Source organism: Cervus canadensis, chromosome 17 (genome assembly GCF_019320065.1).
Source record: "Cervus canadensis isolate Bull #8, Minnesota chromosome 17, ASM1932006v1, whole genome shotgun sequence".
Classification (NCBI taxonomy): Eukaryota; Metazoa; Chordata; class Mammalia; order Artiodactyla; family Cervidae; genus Cervus; species Cervus canadensis.
In genome coordinates, this window is record NC_057402.1 from 5,477,755 (window position 1) to 5,491,569 (window position 13,815).

The following is a 13,815-nucleotide window of genomic DNA, read 5'->3' on the forward strand; positions in this document are numbered from 1 at the left end:
GTTAACTTGCCTTTTGGCAAGAACTATAGTTTGAGTGATAAACCATTTTGATTTATAAAATGTGATTGAAAAAATATTAAGGTTGTGTGTGTATGTACACGTGTTGCCGTAATTGACCTGTGCGGCTTACTGAGTAGATTAAAACCCATGTTTTGTAATGACTGATCATATCAGCGCAGGCTCTTTTGGATGTGACTGGACCTTAGCTGTTAACAGCAAAGGGGGATTTATTGGTCACCTAATTAAGAAACCTCAGGCAGGGCTGGCTGCAGCTGGGTCAGGTTCCCTGGTGTCTGCCTCAGAGAGCCTCTTGATGCCCATGTGCTCGTGTTCAAGTTCTTTAGGAAAGAGTTGGAGAACCTCTGTAAGTCCCAGAGGAGGAAGAAAAGACTTGATTCATTTTGACTCGGGTTTTGTGTGCTCACAGAGATGAACCAACTCTGGCCAGGAATATGGTGCGCTTACTGGCCAGACACACACACACGCACACGCACACACACACACACCCCAACTGGCCAGGAATATGGTGCACTTACTGGCCAGACACACACACACACACACACACACACCCCAACTGGCCAGGAATATGGTGCACTTACTGGCCAGACACACACACACACACACACACACACCCCAACTGGCCAGGAATATGGTGCACTTACTGGCCAGACACACACACACACACACACACACACCCCAACTGGCCAGGAATATGGTGCACTTACTGGCCAGACACACACACACACACACACACACACCCCAACTGGCCAGGAATATGGTGCACTTACTGGCCAGACACACACACACACACACACACACACCCCAACTGGCCAGGAATATGGTGCACTTACTGGCCAGACACACACACACACACACACACACACCCCAACTGGCCAGGAATATGGCACGTACTGCCAGACACACACACACCACACACACACACCACAACACACACACACACACACACACACACACACACACACACACACACACACACACACCCCAACTGGCCAGGAATATGGTGCACTTACTGGCCAGACACACACACACACACCCCCATCCCCTTGTGCCTGGGGGCTGTAACCAGTATCTCTGGAAGCTGCTGGACTGAGAGCGCGGGGTCTCAGCTGGACAGAAATTGGAGCGCAGTAACACATGGAAAAGTGCACGAGTGTTTGGTTTCAAAATTATATCTCGCAGCAGTTGTCAGATGTAAAATCTCATGAGTTTTCCTTCAAAATAATTATGAAATTCTACATAATAAAGAATTCTTAGGACCCCAGGACGTAGCCATCCAGTTACCAAGAATTAACGAGTCTGACAAGTTTTGAGAACCTTGAGCAGTGGAAACTCTCATACCCTTCTTGTGGTAGTGTGAATGACTGCAACTGCTGTGGGAAGCACTTTGTTTAGCTTTATGTAGTGCAGTTGAAGATACACTTACCTCACAGTCTAGCAGTCACTCTTGCATGTATATATGCGCTAGATGTATATATATGCCCAAATGCTTAAGAAATCTGTGCCAGAAAGATCTTAGGAGTGCTTGTGTTGGCTCCAAAGCAGACACCGAATGGGTAAGTAAACGATGGCATGTTGCACAAAGGAATAATACACAGCAGTGAAAGTAAACAGCAGGGCCAGCAGCAATAATGGAGCGAAAACAAAGTGAGACAAAAGGATATACACGGCATGATCATGCTTATGTAAAATTCAGGAGCTGGCGAAAATAAATGGTCAGAGCGACGTGCCTCGGGGCAAGCTAAAGAAAAGCAAAGGAATGATAGCAGTGAGTTAGAGCGATACTTAGAGGGGAAGGGAAGGGTTAGGGGTCAGAGAAAGGCACCCAGCTTTTTGGGGATTCCAACAGTGCCCCCATTCCGTGGCCTGGATGGTAGTTGGACTTTTGTTTGTGTAATAACCTTATGAAACTGTACATGCATGTTTCCTGTGCTTTACTATGTATATGTAATATTTCATGATAAACGTGATTTTTTAAAATAAGGTATCTGAAGTTATCCAGCCTTTGTAATTTATGTTCACCTCAAAAAAAATGGAGAAAATCCAAAACATATGTTTATATAGAATGGTTAAAAATGTTTTCTTAAGCTTCTTACTTTATCACGTTTTAGAAATTTCCATTTTTGAAATTCTGTTTTTTAAAAGCTTTAAAAAATTTTCCACATGTGAGTTAACCACATGTCATTCTTACTTCCCAGGTGAGGGACTCCACTACATTATCTGAAGGAAGGATAAAGTTGACTCTGCTTTGCTTCTTTCTTTATTGAAGTCTCTTCCTGCCTGGTCAAGCTCAGATATATCCTCTTGCAGCACACGACACACAGGTATGTCACTAGAAGTTTCCATTTGTGTAGGTTTTTCTTCTCCAGCTGTTCCCGGTGTGCCTTTGCATGACAATGAAGTAATTAAATTCAGAAACATCCTGAGCTTACTCATTTTCGGCTTTAACAGTTTCGTTCTGTAACAGGTGTATCTGAGTGTCTTCTGGATACGTGGCAGCGTATTTGGGTGTGTGTCTCTGACTTCTTTTAAACCAGCATTAAACTCTGTAACAGGCATTACCCCTGATGGCTTAGGGACGGTTGCTGAGATTGGAAACGGGGGTTGGCCTCTCCCGGGAGGGTGCCGCTGCAGGAGAGTGCTGGCTGAGCGTGGAGGCCTGCCTGGCCGAGGGTTGCATCTCTGATACAGAAACTGCATACTCCTTCACCGTCTTTCTCTGGGAGTTTGAAAGGAAACAGAACACCTTGTGTCTTAATCTCTTAATTTGTGATTGAGTGGCATTTTATTCTTGAAATTAAGAACTCTTTCATATGTTAGAATGTTAACATGAATATAAAATAGGTTTGAAATGTTTGCATGCAAAGTGAGATTTAAATACACAGCTATTTTTTATAACATTCAGAAGCATCAAGAAAACTGGAATTTAAAATTTTATTCATAATCACAGTACTATTCAGTTTTCCCCAATAGTCTCAGTTTTTTTTAGTTTGAAACAGGGTCCAAACAATTACGTTTAGCTAATCTGCCTCCCAAGTCTCTGTCAATGAGCTGATTGCTCCACCCCGTCCCTTTTCTTCCTGGCATTTTCTGTGTTGGTTGTTCTGTAGTCAGGGGTGTCCCTATTTACATGGAACGTGTTCTTCTGTCCTTTTATCTCCTGGGAGGTGGGAGGTGGATCTAGAGGTTTGAGTGGCTCAGCCTTTGAGTGCGTGCGCTTGGAGGTGGCGGTACGTGCGTCTGCTCTGGTCCTAGTGGCGCTCGGCACCTGGACTCATGGTCATTAGGGGTTGCAGATGATGATGGTAAAAGTCTCATCCTTTACTTTGCCTTGATTCACTGAAATCCTATTTGGTTTCCCTAAGGGACAGTTCAGATAGAAGCAGTAGGACGAATGCCTGATTCTTTCTCTTTATGGGTTCTCAAAACAATGAGACGGTCTCAGAGCCACTTCACAAGTGACCAGGGAAGAAGTGTCAGTATAAATTCGTGAATTTAAATGTATGTGACGTGTTTTAAAACACGGTAGTTATTCTAATAGATGCGAGGATTGTGCCACTTTTGCGGTGGAGCCTCTGCAAGTTGACTCCTTGTCCTTTGCTCTCTGAAATGGTAAGAGGTTGTTGATTCGTTGTGTAGTTTTTCACCCCAGACCTGGAACTGGCTGTTTCTCTAAGCAGCTCTGGCTCCCTCCTGTAGAACATGGTGTCTTGAGACCACAACCTGTATACTCGGGATCGTTGTTGCTGCAGGGCTGGTTACTGTCCTGGACCTTTTTGGTGGACGGCCAAAGTATTTTCAGAAATCTAGCTCCCTTTCCTGAGCTTTATAGCCTGTTTCTTCTCTCTTCCACAGATAATGTTTTTTTAATTGTTGGTTTATCTACTGTAATATGGGCTTCCCTTGTAGCTCAGTAGGTAAAGAATCTTCCTGCAGTGCAGGAGACCTGAGTGCGATCCCTGGGTTGGGAAGATCCCCTGGAGAAGGAAATGGTAATCCACTCCAGTATTCTTGCCTGGAAAATCTCATGGACAGAGGAGCCTGGTGAGCTGCAGTCCATGGGGTCGCAGAGTCGGGCACGACTGAGCGACTAACACTTACTTACTTACTCACTGTAATATAAGTACTTGTGTGTGTCTGTGCCCGCAGCCCTCTTTCTTAAAAAATAGTAGTGTATGGTACAAGCTTTTCTCCATATTTTTTGAAATTTAGCAGCATATCATGAGCTTGCAGCATAGCCGTATACAGAGATTCTCCTCACCCGTTTTAACGTATAGTATTCCATGTTGGTTATTAAATTATAGAAGAAGACTGACTTAAAAATATGTTGGCATTATTCAGTGTGTGTTTCTCCTGCATGTAAAAGTCATCCATTTGTCCAGCTGCAGGTTTCCCAGTAATTTTGGGACCTGGCAAGTACATTGCTAATCTTGGCCTGGTTTTCCTGATGGGTAAACTAAAAGACTTGGACTAGAAACTCAGGGTGAGTTATTTTAGCTGAAAGAGACTGCAGATGAGGAAACTGTACCTAAGAGCATCTCATTGGCCACAGAGTGAGCACCCTATAACCAGGGTTGTGACGGTGCTGTGGAATCGGCAGGTATTGTTGAGTGAGTGATTGTGTGTCAGAATCAGGGAGGCAAGGGCAGGTCTGCCGTGGGAAGCTAGCCGGGTGATGGCGTCGCTCCCCAAGATGAGAGCGGGTTGTCTCTGAGTAGGTTGAGGCCTGCCGAACAGCCATGGCAAGCGCCGAAGACAGCAGATTCCATCTGGGCTGCCCTGACCTCGGGGCTCCCATGCAGCTGAGGGGGAGTGGGTTGTCCAGGAGCTCCGCGGTGGGGCTCGGAGCAGGGACTCGTCTGTGCGTGTCTGATCGCCCAGCAGGACAGAGAAGGGGCCTGGATCAGCACCTGAACAGCTCCCGCCTCTACACCACCAGTGGCAAAGGGGAGCTGGTGAAGGAGCGCGGTCAGGAGCTCAGAGCTAAGAGCTACTGACTCTTGGCATCTCATGCCATATCCTCCGAGTGATTTAGATATTGTAATCCACTCCTCACTCTGATTTCCTAGTAAAGTCGGTGCTTCAGGAAAGTGCGCCTTCTCACAGCCTGCAGCCCCAGAGCCTCCAGGCCGGGCCTGGCTCGGGGCAGCCTCTCCGGGAAAGGAGCTGCCTGCTCTGAGCTGCTGTCAGGCGGACGGAGCCCTCAGCTCCTTCCTGTCCAGGTGGCTGGGCTCTGGCCCTGGTCCAGGAGCAGCCAGAGTTGAGTGAACCCTTGTCTAACATCCTGAGTCATTTGAGCCGAGTGATATGGCAGTGCTAGGTCTCGGGCAGCTATTGTTTTCCTAAAGAATCTAAGACCAAGTTGCGTATGATGGTTTGATCAGGTTCCTTTCCAGCCGTCTGCCTGCGTCAGTCTCTCCCTCCCTCCTCCCTCTCTCCTGCGCGGGGCTTTTTCATGTGCGATGAGGAGCGGCCTGTTTGTCTGGGTCAGAGTCCAGGCCCCTCTGTGCTTCCCCAGTGAGTTAGCCAGGCGGCCCCGAGCAGAGCGTCTGGCATCAGGTGTCCTGAGAAGTCAGTGTCCCGAAATGTCTGCGTAACTGTGGACTGCCAGAGCGCTTTCTTATCAACAGGGCACACCTGTCTGCCTGTGGCTTTCTCCCTTCCTTGGCCTCGCGTGGATGATGTTTTAATCTCCCTCCTGGGCTTGACGTGGAGCTGGTTTTCCTGCATCTCTGTTGTTTAGCACTTTCTTGCTGGCAGGAGCCATTTTCTTTGTTTATCTGATGCTTCCCTTTTTTGGTTTTCCCCGGGCTTTCCAGCCCTTGGAACACCCTTTTGTCAGCAGATGTGCGTTTGTTTCCAATTTCTAATCTCCCAAGTGTAGCTCAACTTAAACCACCAAAGCAAGGAACATAAAATAAATTATCAGCGTAATGGAGATGTAGAGCAAAGTGAAGAGAACCCAATCTGACTCTTCACTGTGTTTCTGAGTATAGGTACACCTCAACTTGGCCAGCAAAGGTCCATATAGTCAAAGCTATGGTTTTTCCAGTGGTCATGTATACTGAGAGAGTTGGATCATAAGGGAAGCTGAGCACTGAAGAATTGATGCTTTTGAACTATGGTTTTAGAGAAGACTCTTGAGAGTCCCTCGGACAGCAAGGAGATCAAACCAGTCAATCCTAAAGGAAATGAGTCCTGAATATTCACTGAAAGAACGGATGCTGTAGTTGAAACTCCAATACTTTGGCCACCTGATGCGAAGAGCTGACTCATTGGAAAGACCCTGACGCTGGGGAAGATTGAAGGCAGGAGGAGAAGGAGACAACAGAGGATGGGATGGTTGGATGGCATCACCGACTCAATGGACATGAGTTTGAGCAAGCTCTGGGAGTTGGTGATGGACAGGGAGGCCTGGGGTGCTGCCGTCCATGGGGTCGCAAAGAGTCAGACATGACTGAGGGACCGAACTGACTGAGTGATACCGCAACTGAGTGAGGAGCTGGTTAGAAGCTAAAACTTTATGAAACCGATTTCTCAAATAGAGACTTTTTTCATTTGGATAAAAATATGGCCTCAAAATGAAGTAAGTTCATACCTAAACACATAGCAAGCAGTAAATAATATAGTAACAGAGCAGTAATTCTGCTCCGTTGGAAGCTGCAGCATCGGAATTCTGGCCCTGTGCACGCCAGGCCCCGAGTTCCCTGCCCACCTCCCCGCGGTGTGGGCCCAGGATGCCCACGCCCAGGCCGCTGCTTCCTGGGGCTCCGGTCCTGCCTCCTGTCAGGGTCCTCCGAGAGCACCGACGTGGGGGCCCACTCTCGAGCCCACACTTGCCTTCACAGTCGCTCCCACGCTGTCTCCACCTGGCATGTCTGCTGTTCCTGTTAGGCAGAACGTTCCTCTGTGTGTGGGAGCAAACATCCTCTTTCCAGACCTGACGCTGGGATGAGGCCGGGAAGGTGATGCGACGACTGGGCCCGGGGTTCCCACCTCCCCGTGACCCCGTGTGCTCACCGGAGCCATGTGCTTCCCGTCTGTGGGTGTTGCAACCCCTGAGCCGCTTCCCCAGACCAGGCTGTCAGCACCGGTCTGCAGGTCCCTGAAAGCCACCTCCACCATCTCTTGAAGGCCTTTGACTGAGTTTGCATCATTTTTCTTCATCAGCACAATCATTATTTTAAGTATAATTTTTGTTAACCTGTAATTGTCACATCTAAACTTTAGGATTAAGGGGAAATTTAACTATTTTATACCCACGTATAAGTAAGTGAAATAAAGGTATTTATTTTAAGTCAGGAACTCTAGTCAAAGGTTTCCACAAGTCCCCCATTTTAGAAGCTTCCAGAGATGGGTCTTTGCTTACTCACCAGTGCTTCTGGTGGTCAGCGTCTGCGTGGGGCACATGTGGGCTTCCTGGCCACCCCCAGGTGGGTGTGAATGAACAGATATAGTTGTAGGTGAGAAATGACCATCACAGGTATTTTGGATAAAATTAGCAAGTTAATTTTGTATGTTCGGTTTAGAGAGTGATATTAGAACCGAGGAGCTTTCTTTAACAGCGGCCTTTAGTTCGGGGGTCTTTGAGCATAGTGTTAGCTCTTGTTGCTGCTCTTACAGCACGTGTTGTTCCAGCCGAAGATCGAGATGGGGTTCTGCTATTTTTTTTGCCAGGGTCGGTGTGGAGTGGTTATGAAGCTCAGTGATGAAGAAAGAAATCAGAGTGTCTAAGCTCTTTAGACTTCATACTTTCCGTAAAAACTTTTTTTTTTTTTTTTACAGTTTTTTATTATGGAAAATGTCATTTAAACCATTCAAAATATACAGTTCAGTGGGTTTTATTTAGTATATTCACAGTGTTGTACGGCCATCATCACTGTTTCTAGAACATTTCCGTCCCAAGAAGAAACCCCCCTCGGTCTCTCTGTTACTCTCCTCTCGTCTCAGCCCCTGTCAACCACGACTCTACCCTCTGTCTCCGTGGATTTGCTTGTCCTGGACATTGCACACAAATGGAATCATGTGATATGTGGCCTTTTGCTCCTGGCTTCTGTTAATTTAGCATGACGCTTTCAAGGTTTTTCCATGCTGTATTATGTGTTGGCACTTTATTTTTTTATGGCTAAATAATAGTACATCATATAGGCATATATAAATTTTGTGTATCCAGTCATCTCTTGATGGACATTTGGACTGAACAGTTTTGTCTGTTTTGAATATTCCTGCTGTGAACATTCACGGGCAAGTCTTTGTGTAAATGTATGTGTTTCAGTTCTTTTGGGTATAGACACAAGAGTAGAATTGCTGGGTCATATGGTAACTCTGTTTTAACTTTTTTGAGTAACTCCCCAATTGTTATCTACAGATGATGAATCATTTTATTATATTCAGCAATGTATGAGGGTTCCAATTTCTTCATATTCCTCACCAACACTTGAAGTTTTCCTTTTTTTTTAAATTACAGCCACACTAATAGCTGTGAAGTAGTACCTCATGTTGGTTTGTTTTTTTAATGGTAGTTTTTAAAAATTGACATGAAATTGACAGAACGTAAAATTAACCATTTTAAAGTGAGCAATTCACTGGCATATAGTACATTCACAGGTTGTAACCACAACCTCCTTCTGGTCCCAGACGTTCTCATTACCTCAGAAGGAAACCCTGAAGGCATTAAGCTGGTAATCCTCGTTGTCCTTCTCCTCATCTGCTAGGCAGCTACCAATCTGCTTTTCTGTCTCTGGATTTGCCTATTCTGTATGTTTCATATAAATGGAATCATGCGGTATGTGACCTTTTCTTTTTGACGTCTTTCACTAGGCATAATATTTTCCAGGTTCATCCATGTCGTGGCCTGTATCATCATCTCTTCATTTCTTTTTATGGCTAATATTTACACTCCCCACCCCCCATTTTGTTTATCTGTTCATCTCTTGATGCACATCTGGGTTGTTTCTGCCTTTTGAGTACTGTGAATGGTGCTACTATAAACATGTCTGTACACATGTTGATTTGAGTACCTGTTTTCAGTTGTTTGGGGGATACACCTAAGAATGCAATTGCTGGGTCATATTGGCAATTCTGTGTTTAACTTTTTGAGAAACTGAAAATGTTTTCCACAAAAAACCAATGCATTTTGTTTCCACCAGCAATATATGAGGGCATCAGTTTCTCTGCATTGTCAACAATGCTTGTTGTTTTACCTTTTAAAAAATCGTGGCCATTCTGGTGGGCTTGAAGTGATAGCTCACTGTGGTTTTGGTTTGTAATTCTCTAGTGACTCATGGTCGGAGAAGGCACTGGTGCCCCACTCCAGGACTCTTGCCTGGAGAATCCCAGGGACGGGGGAGCCTGGTGGGCTGCCGTCTATGGGGTCGCACAGAGTCAGACACGGCTGAAGTGACTTAGCAGCAGCAGCAGCAGCAGTGAATCATGGTGTTGAAGATCTTTCCATGTGCTTGTTGGCTGTTTCTATGTTTTTCTTGGAGAAATGTTTGTTCACATCCTTTGCCCATTTTTTAATTGAGTTGTTTGTCTTTTTGTTGTTGAGCTGTAAGAGTTCTTTGTATATTCTGAATATTACACTCTTATACATGGTTTGCAGAGTTTGTTCTTTGTTGTTTAGTCGCTAAGTCGTGTCTGACTGTTTGCAACCCCATGGACAGCAGTCCACCAGGTTTCCCTGTCCTTCACTCTCCCAGAATTTGCTCATACTCAAGTCCATTGAGTCAGTGATGCCATCCAACCATCTCATCCTCTGTCGTCCCCTTCTCTTCCAGCCCTCAGTTGTTCCCAGCATTAGTGTCTTTTCCAATGAGTTGACTCTTCACATCAGGTGGCCAAAGTATTGGCGCTTCAGCTTCAGCATCAGTCCTTCCAATGAACACCCAGGACTGATCTCCTTTAGGATGGACTGGTTGGATCTCCCTGCTGTCCAAGGGACTGTCACGAGTCTTCTCTAGCACCACAGTTCAAAAGCATCTGTTCTTCAGCACTCAGCCTTCCTTAAGGTCCAACTCTCATATCCGTACATGACTACTGGAAAAAACACAGCTTTGACTATATGGACCTTTGTCAGCAAAGTGATGTCTCTGCTTTTTAATGCGCTGTCTAGGTTTGTTATAGCTTTTCTTCTGAGGAGCAAGCATCTTTTAATTTCATGGCTGTATTCCCCATCTTTAGTCATTTTGGAGCCCAAGAAAATAAATAACTTTCTCCCATTTTTTTTGCATTTTTTGATTCTTGATAGTGTCCTTTTATATACAAAGTTTTCAAATTTTGTGAGGCCAATTTATCTTATTTTTCTTCATTGCTTGTGCTTTTGGGGGTCCTGTCTAAGAATCCTTTGCCGGATCCAGCATCATGAAAATCTGTCCCTATGTTTTCTTCTAAACCTTATGGTTTTGCATGCATGCTGAGTCACTTCAGTCATGTCCGACTCTTTGCAACCGTATGGACTGTAGCCCAACAGGCTACTCTGTCTCTGGAATTCTCCAGGCAAGAATACTGGAGTGGGTTCCGTGACCACCTCCAGTAGACCTTCCTGACCCAGGGATCGAACCTGCATCTCTTAGATCTCCTGCATTGGCAGGTGGGTTCTTTACCACTAGCACCACCTGGGAAGCCCTTTACGGTGTTAGTTCTTATATTTTAGTTGTTATATTTTAGTTTAGCAAGTTTAGTTGAACTCGCATGTATGGAGTGAGGCAGGGGTCTAAGTTCATTCTTCAACTTTGTTTTTCTTTTTCAATACTGTTTTGGCTCTTTGGGGTCCCTTTTGCAGTTCCATGTGAATTTTTTAAAATTTATTTTTAAGTGAGGGATAATTGCTTTACAGAGTTTTAGGATCAGATTTCTCATTTCTGCAAAAGGCCACTGGAATTTTGATAGAGATTGCATTGAATCTGTAGATTGCTTTGGGTAGTATGTTTGTTATGGTTCTCTAGAGAAACAGAACCAATAAGGTGTGTGTGTGTGTGTGTATGTGCGTGTGTAAAGAGATAGTTATTCTAAGGAATTGGGGCTCACACAATTACGGAGGCAGGCCAGTCCCAAAATCTGCCGTTTAAGTTGATAACTACAAGAGCCAGTGGCTTAGTTCCAGTCTGAGTCGAAAGGCCCAAAATCAAGAGGGCTAATGGTATAGTTCACTTCAGTTCAGTCACTCAGTCGTGTCCAACTCTTTGCAGCCCTAAGGACTACAGCACACCAGGCTTTCCTGTCCATCACCAACTCCTGGAGCTTGCTCAAACTCATGTCCATCAAGTTGGTGATACCATTCAACCATCTCATCCTCTGTCGTCCCCTTCTCCTCCTGCCTTCAGTCTTTCCCAGCATCAGGGTCTTTTCCAGTGAGTCACTTCTTCACATCTGGTGGCCAAAGTATTGGCACTTCAGCATCAGTCCTGCCAATGAATATTCAGGACTGATTTCCTTTAGGATGGACTGTTTTGATCTCCTTGCAGTCCAAGGGACTCTCAAGAGTCTTCTTCAACACCACAGTTCAAAAGCATCAGTTCTTCCACGCTCAGCTTTCTCTGTTGTCCAACTCTCACATCCATACATGACTACTGGAAAAACCGTAGCTTTGACTAGACAGACCTTTATCGGCAAAGTAATGTCTCTGCTTTTTATCGGTTGTCTAGATTGGTCATAACTTTTCTTCCAAGGAGCAAGCGTCTTTTAATTTCATGGCTGTAGTCACCATCTACATTGATTTTGGAGCCCAAAAAAATAAAGTCTGTCGCTGTTTCCACTGTTTCCCCATCTATTTGCTATGAAGTGACGGGACAGAATTCCACATTCTTCATTTTTTGAACGCTGAGTTTTCAGCTAGCGTTTTCACTCTCCTCTTTCACCTTCATCAAGAGGCTTTTAGTTCCTCTTCGCTTTCTGCCATAAGGGTGGTGTCATCTGCATATCTGAGGTTATTGATATTTCTCCCAGCAATCTTGATTCCAGCTTGTGTTTCATCCAGTCTGGCATTTCTCGTGATGTACTCTGCATAAAAGTTAAATAAGCAGGGTGACAATATCCAGCCTTGACGTACTCCTTTCCCGATTTGGAACCAGTCCATTGTTCCATGTCCAGTTCTAACTGTTGCTTCTTGTCCTGCATACAAATTTCTCAGGAGGCAGGTCACGTGGTCTGGCATTCCCATCTCTTAAAGAATTTTCCACAGTTTTTTGTGATCCACACAGTCAAAGGCTTTGGCGTAGTCAATAAAGCAGAAGTAGATGTTTTTCTGGAACTCTCTTGCTTTTTCTGTGATCCAGCGGATGTTGGCAATTTGATCTCTGGTTTCTCTGCCTTTTCTAAATCCAGCTTGAACATCTGAAAGTTCACGGTTCACATACTATTGAAACCTGGCTTGGAGAATTTTGAGCATTACTTTGCTAGTGTGTGAGATGAGTGCAATTGTGCAGTAGTTTGAACATTCATTGGCATTGCCTTTCTTTGGGATTGGAATGAAAACTGATGTTTTCCAGTCCTGTGGCCACTGCTGAGTTTTCCAAATTTGCTAGCATATTGAGTGCAGCACTTTCACAGCATCATCTTTTAAGATTTGAAATGCTGAACTGGAATTCCATCACCTCCACTAACTTTATTCATAGTGATGCTTCCTAAGGCCCACTTGACTTCACATTCCAGGATGTCTCGCTCTAGGTGAGTGATCTCACCATCATGGTTATCTGGGTCATGAAGATCTTTTTTGTATAGTTCTTCTGTGTTTTCTTGCTACTTCTTCTTAATATCTTCTGCTTCTGTTAGGTCCATACTGTTTCTGCCTTTATTGTGCCCATCTTTGCATGAAATGTTCCCTTTCGTGCAGAAGGGACAGGAAGGGTGTGGTTTCTATCCAAAATCCAGGCTTCAGATCCAGGAAGAGCTGATATTTCAGTTTTAGTTTGAAGGCAAGAAAAAAAAGCCAGTGTGTCAATTTGAAGACAGGCACAAAGACTCCTCCTTACTTGGGGAAAGGGCAGACTTTTTTGTACTATTTAGGCATTTAATTGAATGAGGCTCCACATTAGGGAGGGCAGTCTGCTTTATTCAGTTTACCAATTTAAATGTTAATCTCTTCCAACGCCCTCACAGGAACACCTAGAATAATATTTGATCAGATATCTAGGCACCTTGTGACCTCAACAAGTTGACACATAAAATTAACCGTCAGAAGTAGTATTGCCATCATAATATTGTCTTCCAGTCCATGTACATAGATCTGTTTTGGAGCAGACAAATATCTTAACATTGAATGGTGTGTTCTTTCTTTCAGCAATTGTGAACAAATCTTTCACATATTGGTTAAATTTATTCCTAGATAATTGATTCTTCTGGATGCTATTGTAAATGGAGTTGCTTTCTAAATCAGATTGTTTGTTGCTGTTGTATAGAAACAGAAATGATGTTTCTTTGTTGGCTTTTGTACCTTGCAACTTTGTTGAATTCTTTTATTAGTTCTAGGTACTTTCTTGTGAAGTCTTTGGGATTTTCTATACCTAGGATCATATCATCTGTGAATAGAGCTGGTTTCATTTCTTTCTTTCTAATTTGGATGCCTTTCATTTCATTTTCTTGCCTAATTGCTCTGGATAGAATTTCTATATAATATTGAGTAACAGTGGTGAAAGCTTGCATCCTTCCCTTCTTCCTGATCTTTCACCATTAAACGTGGGTTTTTCACAAATACCTTTTATCCTTTATAATGTAAAGGAAAAGTGAAGATAAAAGTGTTAGTTGCTCAGTCATTTCCGACTCTTTACGGCCCAGTGAGCTATAGCCTGCCAGACTCCT

The 13,815-nt window shown here is 44.3% G+C and overlaps 1 protein-coding gene across 2 annotated transcripts in view; it reads left to right on the forward strand.

The window, feature by feature from the left end:
- Nucleotides 1–13,815, forward strand: part of TRAF3 (TNF receptor associated factor 3) — a 117,279-nt gene that overhangs the window by 60,672 nt on the left and 42,792 nt on the right. For both annotated transcript variants that reach the window (XM_043489636.1, XM_043489635.1), the window contains exon 2: nt 2,217–2,342. The gene's annotated coding sequence lies outside the window, so the exon portion shown is untranslated. The remainder of the gene's footprint in view (nt 1–2,216; nt 2,343–13,815) is intronic.